The sequence below is a fragment of the Manis pentadactyla genome, chromosome 5 (assembly GCF_030020395.1).
Source record: "Manis pentadactyla isolate mManPen7 chromosome 5, mManPen7.hap1, whole genome shotgun sequence".
Taxonomy (NCBI): domain Eukaryota; kingdom Metazoa; phylum Chordata; class Mammalia; order Pholidota; family Manidae; genus Manis; species Manis pentadactyla.
The window spans coordinates 58,270,382-58,290,660 of NC_080023.1; the positions used below are offsets into that span (position 1 = coordinate 58,270,382).

At 41.0% G+C, this 20,279-nt stretch overlaps 1 protein-coding gene across 2 annotated transcripts in view; it reads left to right on the plus strand.

The window, feature by feature from the left end:
• The first annotated feature begins 5,937 nt into the window (after positions 1-5,937).
• SLC4A4 (solute carrier family 4 member 4) overlaps positions 5,938-20,279 on the plus strand; it is a 316,692-nt gene continuing 302,350 nt past the window's right edge. The window contains exon 1 of one of the 2 annotated variants that reach the window (XM_036878971.2): positions 5,938-6,518. The gene's annotated coding sequence lies outside the window, so the exon portion shown is untranslated. The remainder of the gene's footprint in view (positions 6,519-20,279) is intronic. The other variant, XM_036878970.2, reaches the window with a different exon arrangement.

The window sequence follows — 20,279 nt, forward strand, 5'->3', positions numbered from 1 at the left end:
GATACCATTACTAGTAATAGGGTTATTATGAAAATTAAATGAGTTCATTTATGCTAAGTAATTAGCACAGTCCCCCCTAGAAGATGGTAACAACTCTGTAGGTGCTGACTGTTATAGTATTAGTACTGTAAGTTTAAAAAATTTTTATTGTTTTTATTTGCCCAAATGCAAGAAAAGCAGCAATATCCTTCTGAGGATCTTTTTATCCCCCAATGCTGATTTGAGCAGAGCCCAGGTGGCAGCGAGCAAACACCGTTCAGCCCTGAGCCACACCCAGTAACTAGGAAAGGCTCGGACTTGCCAGTCCTGTCTTTGGCATCACGGCAGTCACTGCTACAGTTTGTAAGGACGTCAATCTCACTGTCAATCAGAAGGGTTTCTGTTTAATTATATACTTATTTGTATGGAAACATAGCTGTAGGCATGTAAATGGAATTTCTTATATACTTTAAATTCAAATTTAAATTAAAAACTCAACAGTCTTTCCAGATGGCTCAATATTTAGAAAAGTACAAGAATACAGTGAAACGTCTCCTTCCTATGCCTACTCAAAAATCACCTAGTTTTCTTCCTAGGAGGCAAATAATACTTTTAGTTGCTTATGTATCCTTCTGAGATATTTTATGTACATGCAAATAAATACACAGATGTAGTCTAGAAGTTCCTGTATGAGAAGTATGATGTCCTAAGGAATTTGTGGAGTCTGAATCTGTCTTAACAGAATTATTTTCCAGTTGAGTAAGACTCTATGTTTAATGTTTCAAAAAGAGTAGATGACATCAATCATTCTGTAAGTAATTATTGAGTTTCTACTATGTATAAGGCACCATGCTAGATGCTGTTTGTCCTGTCAAGTTGCTTTAAAAATTTTTAATATTTATGCATCTTGTCGTTCAGCTCTGTGTGCTCAAACATCACCATATCAGAGGCCTTCCCTACTCCTACCTGAAAGTAGTTCTCCTTTGCCCTCTCACCATGTTTTATTTCTTCTCGAGCTGGGGTGATTCTGTAACTTTTTACCAATTTCTCTTTTGAGAGTGAAAGGGAGTGCTGTTTTTATTACACATGGATAACAGCAGTAAACTGGACCTGTAAAATGGAATGGTTGGCCACCCTATTCACAGCATGTACTACTTCAGAGCTTTTTGTATTCCAACGAAATGGAAGTTATCTTGTCCATTTATTTGTTTACTTGTAAGCTCCATGAAGCAAGAACTCGTGTCTGCTTGTTTCAGGAATCCATCACCTACAGGGGTCTTTGACACTTAGTGAGTAGGTTCTTAATAAATATTTGTGGACTGAATGGATGATCCAATCATGCTCCGTGTTCTGTGTAGAAGTAAGCATCCATTGGTCAGCAGTGAGAAATTAAAAGGTCATAAAGGGCAGATTTGCTCAGAATATTTCTTACATCAGGATGGTGGATAAAGGGGCCAAGTTTTAATATTCATATTTTAATCTCACAGCATTTCCTGTAGATAAATTGGACTGGCTGATGGGCCCTTAAAGTGTCAACTTTGTTTTGTTACTTGCAAGGAGACTGAGGTGCTCTGGTCTCTAAGATAGGCCTGGCCTGGGAAACAGACCTGTGGGACAAGAATGGTCATGGCCCAGTTTGATCCAGTGGTCGGTTAATCTGTAGAAAAACTCTCTCCATGCAATGGAACAGCTGTGTCCATGTGAGTTAAGCAAGGGCAACTTTAGAGCAGCCTGCCATCTGGGCTTATTTATCGCCTGAGAAGGTGGGAGGCCAGCTGGAGACAAAGGAACAAGCACCTTTCTGTATATGGGAGGTGGCCGGTACACACACGCACGCACACACACACACACACGCACACACACACACACACGCAGAAGGGAGGTGGCCAGTGTGGTCGGTCACACACACACACACACAGAATCCAAGGTCCCTGCGAGTTGGTTCTGGCAGAGAAGTCTGATGTAATTCTCTATTCTCTGACCTAAAACCAGACCAATCTTATAACTCAGGGGGCATAGATTTTAGTGGCCTAGTAGTTCATTTAAGTTTTCCTTTTCCTTTCTAAACAGAGGCCTGTGTCCCGTGTTACGCTGATCCATGGGAGAATTGCTGTAGGAGGAAGAGGCTGAAATGCTGGCCTGGGTTATTAAGCAGCATTCATAATAAATGTGTCAATACCATTTCTGAAAAATTTACATGTTTATCACAAACATATTGTTCACATTGTATTAGAGGAAAATATTCTGGTATCCTATCAGAACTTTTTTTGTAATTATTTTGATTTTACTGCTTTATCCCTTGATTTTACTGCTGAGGGAAATGAGGACCATAGAGGTTAAATAATATGACTCCCTCACCATTAAAAGAGATAGGCTCCTATTTCTAGAAGTTACAACCTCTCCTAATATTTGACTTTAGATATGTGAATTAAAAATGACAGTCAGATACAGTTAAGAGCTTAGTAGTTTAAGCTTTGAAGCAATTTACAGCAAGTTTAACCAAAGTTATTTTCCCTAGCTTATGCCATGATGGCACCTTGTAAAAATAGTGTTCACCTTTATTTTCACCTCATTTAAAGGGATTACAGCTATTTTTAAACCAGGGTTTTGAAGAAAGGAATATAGATTTTAACTCTAGGACAGTTGAATTTATCCAGAAATTTGTCAGACTGAATATGAACTTTCTGGGGTGTAAATGAAACAAAAATGAGGCCATTAAGTGATATTTTTCTCTCTTTCTCTATATCTTTAGTTTCATCCCAGCCTACACCCAGGATGAGAAGAAAAAGTGATTTTCTTACCTTACTCATACATCATGAAGTGGTTGCACTGATTACAGAGTGGCAATTTTAATGATATTGCAATGTTTAATAACAAAACAACTGCAAACTAACAAACATCAGCACAAAGAAAACCTTACTCTGTATAGCAAAGTATTTATCTAACTTCCACCAAAGAGCTCAGTATTTAAAGAGGACCTGATATTGCAAAACATTTCTGATCATTCTTTGAGGTTTGTAGTATCCACCAACATCTTTTTGCTTAGGCCCCCAAGTGAATGTAATAATTTTGGATAACTCCAGGATAAACATTCAATGATATATTTCACCTTCCTTTTCTTTTCCAATAAAATAAAATAATGAAAAAACTCCAATATAATAATTATGAGTTCTGCTATTGTTGAACAAAGTGCTTTATAGATAATATTTAGTGACAAGCCATCACTTTCCTTATTTTTTATTGAGGGAACATAAATACAGAAGTCTTTAAGTACAAAAATGCAGAGGTCTTTAACAGAGGTGTGACTATTCCAAGTCACACAAAGATTAGGAAAACTCTTTATGGCAATAATCCTATCTGTGGGTCAGCTCTGTACTCTTCTTACTTTGCATAATTAACACAGGGCCAATTAGTTGCATTATTTTACTACATGCAAATTTTCTTGTTTTGAAATCAAATAGTGTCAAGCTTATGCAAGACCAGAAAGGCCTTGAATGCCTATTCAAAAACTTTCGTCATTATTGTTGGAGATATGATGTCAGAAGGTTTCACCACCTGCTGCCACTAGATGGTGCTTGTCATTGAAACAAAATTCTTGCATCTTGCTTTTTTCTTTAGATGTCTGTTCCGACCTTGGGTGATAAGAAAGAAACTTGATTGATAACCTAAGTAGTGGGTAGGCAGTCCAGAAAGTCATTTAGTGCAGACAGTTATTGATTAAAAAAACAAATCATTATTAGTGAAGATTACTTACACTGTTTTTCTAATTCCATTAATTTTTCTGTTCATTATTCTTGTCAACAATCTGTGTGAACCCTAAGACAGAACAAATAAAGCTTTCTTTGGGCTTATGAAAAATCAAGAGATATAACTCAGGTTTTAGGACAGATGAAAAAAGATCTCAGGATTCATTGTCCTCAGCCAGAAGAGTAATAGCAAAGGTGACCCCATGCAGAGTTAACAAGAAAAGTTAATTAATGACCTTTCAAAGGAGAAACACATGTATCTCAATTACTGGACAATAATCGATAGGAAAGGAAATGGAACATGTTTTTTTAATTGTGGGATAGCAAACATCAAGTAATGAGAATGATAACAGAGATTGTTGGCTCTTTGCCAAAGACAACACTTCCTCTCATTAATTTAAGGCACACACATACCTCACCCTCTAGTGCTCTAATTGCCCCCCTGCTTCTCACCCCACACACCACCTTTATACCCTTTTCAGGGTATAATTTTGCCAATCTTGATAATGGCTCCAGGAGTTACCTCTTTGGTTTGCTTGAAGGACAGTTTGATATATTTTGCAGCAGAATATTGGAAAACACAAGTTTCTTGTCCTTTTCCTTTCCCCAGCATTCAGTAACGCTGCCTATTCTGGCTGGTTCACGATTATAATGAGAAATTGCCAGCTATGTTGAAATACATAATCCACTGTGTGAAAAACTACTGAACAGCAGTGGCAAATTCTTAATACTAAGTGGCTTCCCTTTGCCTGTGGGCTTACTTTGGGGTTGCTGATTCTGGCTGTGTGCTCAGGGACTGAAAGTTAATTTTAATGTTAGTCTATAAACAAAATATAAGTATGCAGACAAAAACTTTAAAGCTAAAATTTTTAAAAATTTCTGTTTTGAATTTCCCATGTCACTGCAGTGGGTCATGTAGAATGTGTGAACATATATGTGAGCCAGATGTAACAACAGCCAAACACACAACTTTAGTATATTTTAATTTCAGCCGTTAGATAGCTTGTGGTGCCTTCTGGACATTGACTAAGGATTTTAAACATAGCAAATTTTAGAAAACGTACAAGCTTATACTAACTTCCAAGCACTGGTGAGGTACAATGGATAATGTCAGGTTTTAAATATTGAAAAGAAAAGCCTCTGTCCCCAAATTATTTTCCTCTATATATTTTTTTCCCTGGAGGTCTTACTAGTTATAGCTTAATATTGAAGAAAGAAAGAACCAGGAGCAGGTAGTCTGGACGTGGAGCTATTTCTCTTGGGCTTTACGTGTTTGGTGGTTACTATTGAAAATGTAGTTTAGTCAGTGACTTCCACACTTAAATATTTTTACACACACACACATATATATAATACGTATTAATAGGAAATGCATATATGCTTATGTAATATACTGTGTGGCTCAAATTCATTAAGTGACTACTCTTTAACAGTACTCAGAACATTAGATGGTGTCACTGCTGATAGTTGGTTCATATCTTAATGGCTTACTAAACTGATCGTAATGGGGCTGGGTTACTGATACATTATTAGTACTATTTGCTTGGTAAATGGTACTTAAACCTCATTAATTAGTCTCAGGGACAGAGTAAATACAAATGATCACTTTGTACTACGCTCAAGTAACTGCTTGGATGGCTAAAGATGTTTCCCAAAATGCTAGAGGAAGACAGGAGCCATCAGTGACCTAAGCGAAGGGCAAAGTTGAGAACGATGCTCTGTCTACACTTTGTTTGCTATAAGTGAACGAAGACAATTCCGTGTGTCGATAGCACTCTACCTATATCCTCAAGTTTATAAAGTAGCATAAAGAGTGATCTGGGGCTGAGAAAAGCGAGCAACTTCAGTTCTGCGTGAGAGAACAGGCTCTCGCCAGCGGGGAACTCTTGTGAATAGGACAAAAAGCTGGACCTAACAGCCCGTTCAGGGCGTGAGAAGGAACCCAGGAAGGCGAAGCCCGGTCGGGAGCCGGGTCGTTGGCCAGGTCCAGGCAGGCGCGGCGCGGCGCGAGGCGCCCGAGCCCCCGGCGGAGGCGGTGCGGCCCCAGGCCCCTCCCCGCGCCGCGGATGCCCGGGCGGCTGACGCCAAGCGGCGGCCCGGAGAGTGGGGGCCGGGCGGGAGCGAGCGAGGGCAGGGCAGGGGGCCGGCCGAGGCCACTCGCGGCTTTAAATATGGATCGCGGGCTCGCGCTCATGGCACAGCCCGCGCCACGGCCGCCTCCCGCGATTCCCTGTCCCCGGGCTCGCTCACGAGGGGTGCCCGGGCCGGCACCACTGCTGCAGTGTGGTTACTGGCGGCAACCCCGGAGATCCCCATAAATATGCAGGAGCTGCGGAAGGCAAAGTAGAGTAGCCGCCAGCGCTCTCACGCTCTCCCCCGCCGCACACCCCGAGGGCCGTGTAGACATCTCCCCCGGCCACCTTCTGCCCCTTCCTCGCGGGCCGTTCAGGTTCCCGCCGTGCCGGCTCCGGGGGCCCTCCCAGTCCGACGCCTCACCCAGTTCACGCCTCCCTCCGCCCCGGAGCGCGCACCCACCCGGGCGGCAAAGTTGTGACTACTTGGCCGCCGGTGGCCCGCAGCCCGCTCGATCCGCGCCTCGCGCCGACAACTTCCCGCCGCTCGGCCCCGCCGCGTCCCGGGCCCGCGCTTGCGGGGATCCCGCGGGGGCCCAGCCTCCAGCCCCGGCGGCGCGCCGGGCAGGGCTTCGGCGGCTGCGGCGGCGGTGGCAGCGGCCGCTGCGGCCCCACACTCCGCCGCCAAACTGGAGGAGCGACGGAAGCCGGACCCCAGGAGGTGAGCGCTCGGCCGCGGCAGCGGTGGAGAGGGTCGGCCGCGCCCCGCGTCTCGCGGCGGCGGCGGGCCCGGGGGCCGGTCTGGGAGGGCGCGCAGGCGGCCTGGGCGCGCTCCGGGCGGGGAAAAGCGGTCAGCTGCGGGCCGGGCATCCCCGGACTGGGCGCCGGCCGGGTGTGGAGGCTGCTCCCGCGGAAACGTACTTCCCTCCGCCTCACACTTTTTTTCCTCTTCAGCGTTGAGAGGAGGAGTTTGGATTGTCCTGTTTCTCCCCCACTGCAGAGTCCCCTGCGCGCAACCGGGCGTTGCTGCCGGGACGGTGGGGCCCGCGGACTCGGCATGCTGGGCTCGGGCGCGGTGACACGTGTATGCCTGTGAGCCTGGGTGGTCCCTGGGCACCTGCTCGAGGGGGAAACATCCCCAAGTCCATCAGCGGGAGGAGTTTTGCAGGACTTGGTGCTCCCGAATCCGCGGCCCCCACTTCATGGCCGGCTCTGGGACGGAGCATTCACATCTCTCCCTGGCACGCCGAAAGCGGGGGGTGAGTCAGGCAGATTCTCTGTAAGTGGCACACACAATTATATGCGATGGATTCGGAAGGCGGAGGCCGAGGTCAAACTGGGCTTTCTCCTGGCCAGCGACAGCGCAGCTCTTCCTCAGGCACTGGGCGGCGTATGCGCCTGGGCGAGGACAGGTGATCTCTCCTCCGTGACTGCATTTCACCCAGTCCTTGCCGGGCCGGTGATCACAGTCACCAGAGGAGGCAGGAACCGGTTACTCCATCAGTAAACTGCAGCAAACACAAGGAGCAAGTTGTTAAAGAACAAAGGGAAAAATCCCCAAATTCTGAACTTGATGTGAAAGATGGAGAAGGAAGCCATTCTGCCTCTGTTCTACCATTTGTAAAGCACTTTTTTTTCTTTCAGTTCCTTGTGAACCTTCTGTTTTTCCCACCCTTCATTCCTCCCCCAGGCCTTACCAACTCAGCCTAATTGCCCACAGCAAGTTCTGGATTTCCAATCCTGACATTGAAGAGCAGTTAACCACTTTGGTTACCCTCCTCATTCTTTTTCCCACTTCCCTTCAGTGTTGGAGAAAGTTGCTGCAAATGGGAAATTGTGAACACCAGGCAGTACTAAACACACACTTGTCTCCAATCCTGGAACAATTCCTTTCCTGAAAGGCACTACAGTGTATGACATTTCCCTTTTTTCTTGTATCTGGGACTTGGAGTTAGAGTATTACCTGAATGAAAGTGTACATTGCCCTTTAGGGTTTATTTACTTTTTTCATTTTGATTTTAACAGTTTTCTTCAATGCAGTTAGAAAAGTATTCAGTGACTTCTTAAAGCCAATGTAGTATCTTTTGAAAAGATTTCTGACTTAAGAACTCCCTCCTTGTATCTGTCACATTAACATTTAAATAATTTTCCTGGTCATTATAGCACTTAGTTTGAAGTTATTAGTGTAACTTCATTCCACGGAAGCATGTCAGCTATTTTTCTATAGCTTTCATAACTGAGAAAAAAACTTTTACTTTCATTTTAAAGTTAAATGTAAGATAGGATTCTGTTCTCTGTATATTAAATCTTGGAATTGAATTGTTTTAACTTTCTCTCAGAGTCTCCAATAAGATGATGCAAAAACTCCAACATTTATGGATGAAAAGAGGGAAGTAGTGCCCTTAGGAACTGTTGAGGCACAGGCAGGACATATATAAGCTTGGGGTTGGGGCAGGTGAGATGGGATATTTGGATAGTTCCAGGCAGGTCTACCTCTGAGAAACAGGAAACTAAGATTGCTCCCCCCTCCTCACCAACTCCCTTACCATATTGTATGACAGTGTTTTCAAAAATGAGGTTTTCCATATCTCTTAATGTTTCAGAATCATTCTGAAGACTTACTAACATCTATAAATCACCTCGGCCATGAGATTGTCACAATGTAGTCAGTTTATAGTGATTTCTTTCAGGTCATTTTCTCAGTATATAACTTTACATGTTACAATATTAGGGTTATTATTTAGACTTTTAAGTGATTAGACCCCAATATTTTGGGTTTACAATAATGTGCGAGGGGAATACAGGGAATCATAATATTTAGAGAAAAAGAAATGCCATAGAAATCGGGTAACTTTGGGACAACTTCCAGCACACGCTGGTGGTAATTTCATTTTTCACTGGGCTCTGCTAAGTACAATTTTGAGGTTCTAATTCCTTGTTCCGATAACAAGAGAGAGCGTCTGGCCATAGCTTGCATCTTAAGGAAAAACACACCACTTAAGGAAAGGAAATGCACATTAGCTGGTCAATCACGTAGATAATCAGGTTTGCCTGCCTGCCTCTGAGGGCGCTGCAGTCCGCAAGGACTGTTGTCAGGGGAGCGCGGGGAGAGAATCCCCTGCTGCTCAGAGAGGCAGCGCGCCGCGGCCGCTTGGTTCCTGCAGTTTTCTTTCTGATCATTTTAAATAATATGAATGAAATCTAAGACTGGAGTTGGTAGACATTAATATTAGGGGTAGAAGGACAAACTGAGAAGAGAAAAAGCTAAGGATAATAAAAGTTTCTACAGAGTTTTTCCTGGATTGCTGAAGGAAGGAACCAGGGTACAGGACTTGATGGGGTAAAGGAGGGGATAGGCAGAACTCTTCCGGCCGGCACAGGGTCTGAGGCCTGCCTGTGAGTTAGGAAATTTATGTATTTTGGGGGAGTCATTTAGCAAAATAGTTTGGGAACATCCAGGAAGGTGATAAGGCCTTACAAAACTAGGTCTTGCTACTTCCAGAAATTTTTTGCCCAAGGTGAGAACTTTAAAGGAAGGAAAGAATAATGCTTCTCTCATAGAAGGCCAGGGCTCAGTTGTATTCCATATACATTTTACCGTTCTCCCAATATACAAACATTTGCTATGTTTGTGTCACGAAACAGACAATATTCTGCTGCCGTTCTAACGTGAAGACAATATTTTATGTGGCCTGTAGTGCACACCTTAGTTACTTTTCCAGCAATGAAGATGGAGCCTCCTGACCCACCCTTTTACTTGGTTCTTTTGTCTGATGTACATTTACATACACAGATACTCGCTCCCTCTCTCTCAAATACTATTCATTTGAAGAGGTGGCTGATTTTATTTTCTCTTAAACCTTATTTATGACTGTCATAATGATTTCGTGGCACTGACTTTTATTGCATTTCTCTAGTCTTAGCAGCTCAGTGGCACTTCAAACAAGGCATCAAAAAAGCCAGCTATCAGCGGTGATGGATTTATTGCTGTGGCAAAGAAGAGATAAAACTTTTTCTTCCAATCTTTTTCATGATATCCTTCATTTATTCCTTAATGATCAGGTTTTACTTGTTTTTGAATTATGTATTCAAAAAAGATGGTGGTAGAAAGAGTAAGGGTGAAACTACATGTATCTGTAGCTGTTTTCGTGAGTCAAAACATCATCTTCTTCCCTGCAGACTAAGTAGATGTAAGGGGTTACTATGCTCATTGAAAGATGAGGAAACTAAGACACAAAGAACTTCGTAAGCCTTTCTTGAACTAAATGGAAAACTGTTGGTGGAGGTAGGAATTAATATTTCATCTTTGCTCTAGTGATACCTGTTTAATTGAATGACTGTTATCAAATGAATGTTGCCTTAGTCACAGCTGAAGATACTAAAGCCCGATGAAGTTTTCTCCTGGTTTAAAGAGATGCTTTCCATTCCCTGTTTGTAATTCTGCTCCACAGCAGCCACTTGCCTCAACTTGATTTTAGGTCTCTCAGTGCCAGGGAGTTCCCTGTGAAGGGTTTCTCCTTCTGTGTACCATGTTAGCTCCTGTCTTGACAGAGGACTTCATGGAGATAGAATCCAGAAAGAAGTTACATGGAATTAGGATGTTAAAGGAAATAACCACTGGCTGATATTTTGGAGTTTTGTTTTTTAACTTTGTGGATTATTGTGTAGAAAAAGGGTATCCTCAGATTAACCCGAATTTCTGTATTAGAAACCTTAAAAAGGTTTTAAACCCATAGTATATTTTCTGGGGGAGTTTAAAAATCAAAATTAATACAAATACAAAATGAGAAAGGACTATATATTGTCTTTAAAACTAATATAATGTTCTGTGAATGATACGACTAGAAAAGCTCTTTGAAATGTCTTATGTAAGAAGTTGGCAGTTTCTTTTCTTTTTTTAAGTATATTTACTGATTGATAATCTCCTTTATACTATTTTCAAACAAGTAAACTTGTGGGATCTGGAATTCCATGTTAGTTAATTCTAGTTTTAACCCAGAGTTCTAGTTTTCACTGATGGAGTTCAGTAACAACTTTATCTATTTGCAACTCCTGTATTTGACATATTCTCCAAAAAAAGCCTCTGAGCAGGCAAAATAGGGAGTAAAAAGAAAAAGACTTACATTAAAGAGGGTTCACTTTACTCATAGGAGATCAGTCAGAATCTCTTTACTCGTAACTCACATACTGTTTTTATATGGCTGGTTGTAGGATTTCTAATCCCATGGCAAACAGTAAAATAGAAATTAGGACAGAAATGGCCTAATATCAGCAGACACATGGGTAACATTGAAAAATGCCACAGGATCACTTGGTATTAAAGGAAGAACTAGACAAAATTTGAAAAGCAAACATAAGAATTAGAAGAGGCATGGTGCTTGAGGACTGGACATATCCTGAGGGCATCCCTTCTCACTCATTCCCTTTCTCCTTTCCTCCTTCCTCTCCATCTACTTAAGTTTTTATTGAAATACAACACTTGTATAGAAAAGTGCCATGTCACTGAGTCTTAACTAAACAGCTCAGTGATTTAGTGAGATGAACCCATCCATGCAACCAGCACCAAGGCCAAGGTGCAGACCAGTGTCAGCAGCCAGGAACCCTCTCTCCCTCCCCACCACGTCATTTCCCCCCAAAGGTCACTTCTCTCCTGACTTCTGAGACTATAGGTCACTTTGGTCTATTAGTGAACTCTCTTCTAGGATACATGATGTGTCCTCTTGTGTCTGACTTCTTTTGTTTGTGAGATTCATTCATGTTTTGTGTGTGTACCAGTGTGTTTCTTCTTGTTGCTCTGCAGTGTTTCACTATGTAAGAATGCACAACTTATTTATGATTTTGCTCTTGATGGACATGTGGGTTGTTTCCCATTTTGGGCTATTAGAAACAGTGCTGCAGTGAACGTTCTTACATATGACGTGGGACACGTGGGAATTTGGGTTGTGTGTGTGTTGTGAGTTCAATTGCTGGGCTGGTCTTAGTGGATTGTGCCTTTTTTCACAAGTGGTGCCAAGTCATACTCTTCTCAGCACATTATTAGGGTTAGGAGAGCGTTTCCACGTCTTTACAAACAGTTGCTATTCTCTGTCTTTTTTGTTTTAGCCATTTGGGTGGATGTATGTGATATCACCTGTGGTTTTAATTTGTATTTCCCAGGGTAACTTTTGTTTCTTTTTATATGTTTATTGGCTATAGTGTTTTTGAAGTACTTGTTCAGGTTTTTTGCTCTTCGGGTTTTTGTCCAGTATGTTATTCCAAGTAACAAAGATTTTAATACTTGGGAAGGAAATTTCTCTTATTTGTTTAAAAAACTCAGCTAACCAGGCAAACTCATTCACCAATGCCTCCATTTAATAAGTAAAATAAATGGGGGAAGATAGTAGAAATATTTTGAACTTGTAAACATCATAGTCTGGATCTGTGAAACCCTGTCCTTAAGAAACCAACTTGAATACAACACTAACAAACATGGAGAACTTATCCTCAGTTCTTAACATAGAAGTGGAGCATTTTGTAATGTGCTATTGCCCAGTGACTGATGGAGATATGCATTTGGAAGATATGGGTTGGAGACCCTGTGCTCTTACTTGCCAGTTATTTGATTTGGGAGGGTTTAAAAATCATCTTCTTTTCATTATTAAAATGATTATAAAACCTAATGCACAGAGGTGTTATGAGGTGATCTTAATGAAACTATTTCAGAATGGTAAATGGCCATACTTTGTTATTGTTGTTGTATTCCATAACACTCCTTATTCTTGAGTTGAATTGGGTCAGCACTGAGAACAGTTCCCGATGCATTAGTAAATGTTTGTTGGCTGAATGAACCACACATTTAAACATCTTTCTTAAGCTGTTACTCTGAGTGATTCAATCTATGTTTTAAACATTTTTTTCTCCAGGACTTTTACTTTTTATTGCTAAAGTGAGTTGGGAACAGGCTTTGTTAAACATCTGCTTGAAAAATTGAGTCTCATAGCCAGCAGTTTGAGATCACCTGTTTGACTATATAGCTCATATCAAATTTATGCCCCCAAGTAACACACACAGGACCTGGATAACCCTTGAAAATGATTATAGTGCTCTTCACCCCATGGGTGAGCCCCAAAAGCTTATGCTCTGAATATTTTTAGCTTCTATAATTAGAATGCTGGCCAACAGATTTCCAGATTTAAATACTGTAATGGGGTCTCCAGTCCTGATACATTGGAAGCCATGTTTCATGCAAAATTGAATGTTTAATGATGAATAAGAGGCTGAAAACTGGAGCTTGTAGAGGCTTTTCAGCTTAATATGGATAGGCATTTCTTACATATGTTGATTATAATACCAAGAGCAAACTTGCTCTTTATACAAACTGATAAATGTTTGTGTAAAGCTGCAATTGTTAATTCTTTGAAGAATCTGATTCTCAGCTGTAGGTTTGACTTTGTAACCCTCTATTTTCTGCATTGGAAAAAAGGTTTAGTGCCGTATGTCTACTTTTAAATTAAATAGAATTAAAATGTGTATGCTTTTTGCTTTGAAGAATTACAAAATGAGTGATAGTAGGTATCTCTGCAAAATCAGGCGTGTCTCAGAAGGAACTTGGATTTTGATGTGGAAATCTAATTAATTTACCCAATGACTGATTTTTTCCTTTTTTCTTGAGAATTTTTAATTTTTTTTCTTTTGAGAGCAGACAGTGGTCTTCGTTGGGTGGCTGTCATCATTTAAGTATACCTGTTTTGTGGTAGTCAGTACTGAGCATATGATATTCCTTCAGAGTAACATACGTTGGTCTACATCTTTGTGAGCATCCCCCATATATGTTTCACCCAAATATGGATGCTTTAGGGTGATGTAGTGGAAACAGAATTGTCTGGTACCGTGGACAGCTTTTGTTTTTTGTTACAGACAAAATGCTATGTATGGAAAATTGAAATAAATACAAAGGGTAATTATGGGAAGCCTTGTTAAATGACTGTTTTAAAAACAGTGAATTTCAGAAAATCTCATCTTCTGTTCTGTTTGATTTCATTCCTGTAAGAAGTTAAACTGGGTCATTTTAAAACAAATGCATCCAGGCATATCTGGTTATTTGCTGTGTTAAATGCTGGAAGAAAGGCTCCCTTCTGTATTACTCAGCACTTGAGTCATTTAAAAAAATGGCGTTATGGATTAAGGGAAGAACAACTGTTTAAAGAATAGGAGCATGACAATGATAATGTCTAGACTGATAGCCCGTATTAATGGGATTAGTGCTTCCACTTCTTGTGCTCTTTAGCATGGAAACCTGTTGTCTATATGGCTTGATGGGATATTCCTTCTGTTAATACAAGCCAGGTTTTGTACCTTCTCTCCCAGAATGATCATGAATGAAGCTATGAAAGTGTTACTTGGTGAAACATGTTTGTTCTGAGTGAGGGTTCAGTGAAATCGTCAGACTGAAGGTTTGCCTGGTCCCCGAGTGTGGATGTCTGCACATCCTGAAATTCCCCTCTGCATGTTGCATGTTGACCGCAGCTGCAGGGAGACCTCACACTAGAACTGCTTCAAAAATTCCTTCATTCCTTTGACCTCTAGAGACTCTGTCCTTAGGAATGTGAGATGAGTACTCATGATGTTAGCCGAGGAGGGCCTCATGGTAGGAGACTGCTAAAGTACTGATTGCAATCGCCTTTAGAAAATTGCTGAGCGTTAATAGATTAAGGAGAAACAGCTCACACGTTTGCACTTTTACAAGTTGAGCTCCTTTGCCAGAGAAGAGAGAAGGTGATAGGAAATGTCTCAGAAGACTTAGATAAATGAGATCAGATAATTTCCTTGGGAAAAAAATACATTAAGAAATGAAACAAAAACACTAATCCAAAAACATCAGAAGAAAACATAGTTCAAGCACTCACATGTTTTTACTGCCACAACTTTAGGTAATGAATTATACACTTTAATCGATCGCTCTGTTCCTTACTGCTCTGCCCTGCTCTTTGCTTCATATGTGTTCATGTGGGTCCTCTTACACTTTATGCTTTTTCCATGCAAGAACTGTGTCAGACTATCTTTTCTGGTCCTCACAGTGGCTAGCATATTTTATAGTGAAAATATTTATTTAATGGAATGATAATTAGTTAAAAAATCAACATTCAGAGATACCCAAATTTATCTAAACTCTTGTTTCTCCTAGAGATATTCCTCCTGTTAAAGTAGCTCTGATCATTGCTTTTAGGTCTTATCCAACAGTTCCTGTGAAATTTGTTGTCATGAAGTTTGAAATCTAGTAACTTTTGGGATGGAACTTTGTTGTTAGGGTTTGCAATGGGTTCTAATTCCTCAGGAAAATTACCTAACCTTTCTGATTAGATATGAATGTATTATATCTGTCCTCTGAATTGGACCACAGTTTCATTTACTGTTCTTTCTGAGATTGAAAATGAGTCATTAGTGTTTTAGAAACAACTTTCATTTTTATACACTCACAAGAAGTTGTGAAAATATAGTACATTTGTTAAATAGCCTTCACGGAGCTTCCCCTTGTGAGTACAGCTTTGAGGTTTGTGAAGAGGTGTTCGCCTAAAAAGATTTATAAGGAAATGTAATTTTTATGCCTTCTCTGAAGAATATATGGTAGGTATTGTCAAAAATGCAGAATTGGTTACATCTAGTATTTTCTGGATTCCAGTAGGAAAAGGTGCTCCCATAGTAGGCAAGGGGAAAGAGTAATTCATTCAGTCATTCCGTTATTTACATCTGTGAATTTTGTGTTCACCTCATTCAAATAATTTTTTTATGTCAATCATATTGAGCTAGGAGTTTTAAATTCAGATGTTGCTCTAATAACATCTTTGGAAGATAAAAATGTAAGTGAAGAAAAGTACTATTGTTAGGGTACCATGATAATACTTCATTTTATGTAAAGGTAAGAGAATATCATTATAGTATATGTGTGTGTGTTAGGTGTTTATTATTTGCCTTGTAATATATGTGCCTTACAATATATGTGAATGTACATTATGTTGAGACATTTTAGAATAGGTGTTTTATTTATTATATATACATATTTCAAATGCACTCTGAATATGTTTCACTATTCTTTAGTATATTGGTAAATTTTACATTTGAACACATATTTGAGTTCAGTTATCACTCCTTAATGGGGATCTTCTGATGCTGTCTGTCTGTGTTCCTGCATGTGGCCAAACCACCTGGAATGCTCCCGTGGAGCTCTGGTTTTGCATTGCGAGGCAGACATAACTGGGAAAGGTCTTGAGAAATGCACTGTGTATCATGAGAATAGAGGAGTGTCTTTCAGAGAACAGACGGAAATCTACTTGAAATGCTTATAGTCTGAACAATGAAGTCTGAAAGGAGACCTCACCTAAGCCTATAAGGTCATGAACACTTGCCAGCAAATCTGAGAACACCAGAGCCAGGAGGGCCACTTACAATTGGGAGAAATAGGTTTAGCATAAATCAGTTTAAATTTGTGTACTAAGTATTTACGTGAGCAGTTTCTCCAAGAGGAGAAACTGGCTTCCCCAAGAGGAGAAGGTCTAGAACAAACCTTGGGGTAGATTAAATATTCATATAATTTAAGAGAGATTTTTTTGGACAGTGTTCTCTCTTTACCTAGGACTTTCTCATAGCACTTTGTCAAGTTACTTATCATTTTGTAGAATGATTTCTGTTCTTTGATGTTACTAGCAGATGTCACTAAATGTTGGTCTGGAGGATTGTGGGTCTGACCTCACATTATGTTTCCCATAAAGTTTACTTGCCTCAGCTTATCTTATCTCAGCTCTTGACCTTGCCCAGAAGGCACTAGAATAAATGCATTGTTACAGTTGAGGTTATAAAGTGATCAGATCTTTGGGACCTCCTTGTAAAATTTCTCTGCATATGGTCTGTACTTTGTTGCTGATAAAATGAAATTGGACGTTATTTTTGGATTGAAATCAATACATTTGGCTCTAGGTTCATTTGGGATAATTCCACTAATCTGAAATAGTTTGATTTCCCAAAGAAATGAAATATTATTTTATTTTGTGCAAGTTTAAAAATAATTATGTTGGATACTTTTCTTAAAGTAATATTATGCTCACAAATAAAATAGCTTGGACAGTCCAGTGCCATATATTCCTGTTTGACCCACAGCTTTTAGCTTCTGTGATGGAAAGACTCTAGTACATGGTGTGTCTACAGTGTCCTTTGTAGAAAAACCAGAGCAGCAGAAAGAACCAGGTTAGTGCATGTGGCTCAGGCAGCTGCTTGAGGCAGGAACTGGTGGAATAATTTCTTAGGCCTGTAGAGACAGTGAGGGCTTCAGTCCTAAGGTGGGTGTCCAGGAATATGGGATCTATGGAACTCTGATGACTTGGGGGATTGTGAAGGGATGATGTGAACCCTGAAGCATGGGTAGTAGGTGTCATGAGGTCAGAGTCTGTGGAATCCAGAAAGGGGAAATAATATTTTGAGGAGACAATTTCTGGGAAATTGTGAATCTGCTTAAATTGTGGGAGTGGTCTATTTGTCTACTGTCATTAGAATATGAAGTATTCACTGTAATTGAATATCTGATAACTGAAGCTTACCTAATTAAGAGGCCAAACTAAAATGGTCTTAAAGTATGTTTCTGCTGTCTATCATTCCAAAATGAATTGCACACTCCTGTCTCCTTTCTTAACAACGTGTTGAGTATACTTCCTCTCTTGTTCCTCTCTCATGGCCATCATTCCACAATTCAGCGGTGCTCTCGGGTCTGGAGATGGGTGAGCAGTTGCTCCTGCACCACACGCTTCCCTGCCATTGTGCTTCAAACATTCTCTTTGCTTTTTCTTTCTGTTGTGAAGATCATGTCCTAGCTGTGTCTAAACAGGGCTTAAGGGCCTCAACTGTTTGCTTACATGCTGGGCAGTGACCCCCCCCAAGGTATCTGTTTTGATGAGTTGAACCTTTATGAATGAATGCAGGTTTGACTATGGCTGGGATGAGAGGTGGGAGAGAGGGGGAAAGGAGGGTATGGTGCTTTTTGCTATGCCCTAGGGACGAGGCTTAGCCACAGTGAGAGACAGGCTTTAAGGGAAAGCTGAAGGATCCATTTTCATGAGGTCTCTGAGAGGGTTGCTTTGGGATCCAGGTAGCAGAGTGGGGCTCTAGGGTAGGTGGCCTGAGGCAGTGATTGTATGAGGGTTTAGCATCTTAGGAGACCAGGAGAGAGCATCTTGGGTAGGAAAGTGGCATTCTTAAGTAGGCTGGTCATCCTCAAGAGGCCCAGGGGAAGAACATGAGCCTGGAGCCTGGGCTTGAATCCTCCTGCCTTAGGTTAGGTTCCCTGGGAAGCAATTTCTGATGGTGCAGGATGTTTACAGCGGCTTGTGCTGAGGGAGCAGACCTGTGAAGGGAGTGAAGGAGGTTGGCTCAGGAAGAGGGAGGAGTTGAGGTTCGATTCCACAGCAACAAAGGCCTCAGCTGACTCCACCAGGCGCTGGAGTCAAGAAGCTGCTGCCTTGGGGAAGGCCCCAGATCCAAGGATACCCTGCAGAGTCCCCACTGGAGGTCAGGGAACCAGGCCTTCTCACCCTGCACGAGCCAGTCATGAGATGTGGGCTGCCCTTGGGCTGGGGTGACCACAGGTCGGGTGGCTCTGTCTGGATAAGACAGTTTTCAGAGTAAGGCTGCATCATCAGTCATCACACTGCCACTGGTGGGGGGTGCCCCTCGGTTCTGAAGCACCCATAGTCTTAATGCCTCAGGATTTGGGCCACTCATTGCTTCCAGTCTTCATCTGCATCTGTCTCATTTTAATTCCTAGGGTTCAAGTAAGTTAATATATACAGAATGCTTAGAAAAGTCCTTACTAGCACATGGTAAGGATAATTTAGGTGTTAGTTATTATGCTCATACCTAGCATGATCTTTCCCTTATAATACGGTTCTTTTATTAAACTATGAGTTTGAAGGCTAATGCTCTCATTAATCTTTCTAATTTTCTTTGTAAGAGGAAAACACCTGACAATATCTTAGTAAGAAATAATATGAGGTACTATGTATTTTAGTACTATTTGCATCTTTGATTTCTGGGAAATTTTACCAGAGAAGGACAAAAGGAATCATCACTGATGATGACAGTGGAAGGAGTTGGACATTGGGTGAATGAGATCTTTAGGTGTGTACATGTGAGTTCTCAGCCTCTCTCCAGGTGAGTTAGAGAAGGCCCTCTGCGCTCATGGGGAGCGGCCCGCCGGCTGCTGCAGAGTTGAAGAGTGAATCGGTGAAAGCAGCTCATGTCCAGGTAATGTTGTTGGGCTGGGAAGGTCCTTAGAGTCTTGGTCTTTCCTGTCACTCTGGTTCTAGAGCTAAACGTCACAACATACAATCAATAAATACAGCATTATCATTTAATTAAATTGTCTCATTTCTTAAACATTTCAGAATGATTTCTTTTCAATATTTTAATATTTAAATCCTATAAATGTAGGGCAGATCACCTGGAGTGTTTTAGAAATTTGGTTTGACTCAAAGTAACGTTCTCATGGAAGCTCAGTCTCTGCCACCTCATTTCTCATTCACTTGAAGACATGGTTAATTCCTTTGGACAGCTTTTATCTCCTTCATATTCATAGATGGAGAACATTTCATTTGAGATGACTGCCCTCTCCACCCTCTGCCCAAGTATGGCAACTATATCATAGTAAGTTGTTCACTTTTCAAGAATTATCAGATTCAGAGATGATCGAGAACATAGGCCAGAAACTACTTCTGTAAGCCCTCAGATGTGTCTTTTTTTCTGTCTGTACCAGCAGCCCAGTGTCACACACCCTGTGAAGCCAGTAGAGCAGAGGAGAAATACTGTAACCCCTCCTTTGCAAGAGTATTTTTAAAAAGACTTTCCTTAGATCCATTTTCCTCCCTGTTTTTAAGTTGCTTGTGGCTATTCTCAATTTCTTTTAAAGAAATGAGACTTAGTGGATGAACCATGAAAAATAATTTACCTGCATGTTTATTATACAATATCTGTAGAAGATGAGGATTATAGGGAATACAATATCAAGCTGAGTCAATGAGAAATTTTGTCTTGGCTATTTTGACATTAATCTAATTTTCAAGTTGCACAGTCTGTTGTGGGTTCCTTGCAGAATCCTGTCCTCTTGTTACACGAGCCAAGAGCTGAATGGAGATCATCCCCATGTCAGCAACCAGCGGGTCCTTTTTTTATTATTATGGTTAGGAATGTCGAGCATATTTAAGGTTTCATTTCCACATTTTTGGTGGGGAGATGTTTGGAAGGTGAATATAGATAAAAGATTTAAGGCTGACAAAAAGATGTGTAAAGGTATTAAAGTGACAAAAATTCTTCTTGAAACAAACCCTTTCTAAAAGCAAAGATGACTTTTAAAATTTCATTTTGGGATTAAAATATATAAACCCTCTTTTTTAGAGAGATGTTGTTGAGCCTGATTTGATGGGAAACAAGTCCCTTATCCAAGAAGATTATGTCGATACAGCTT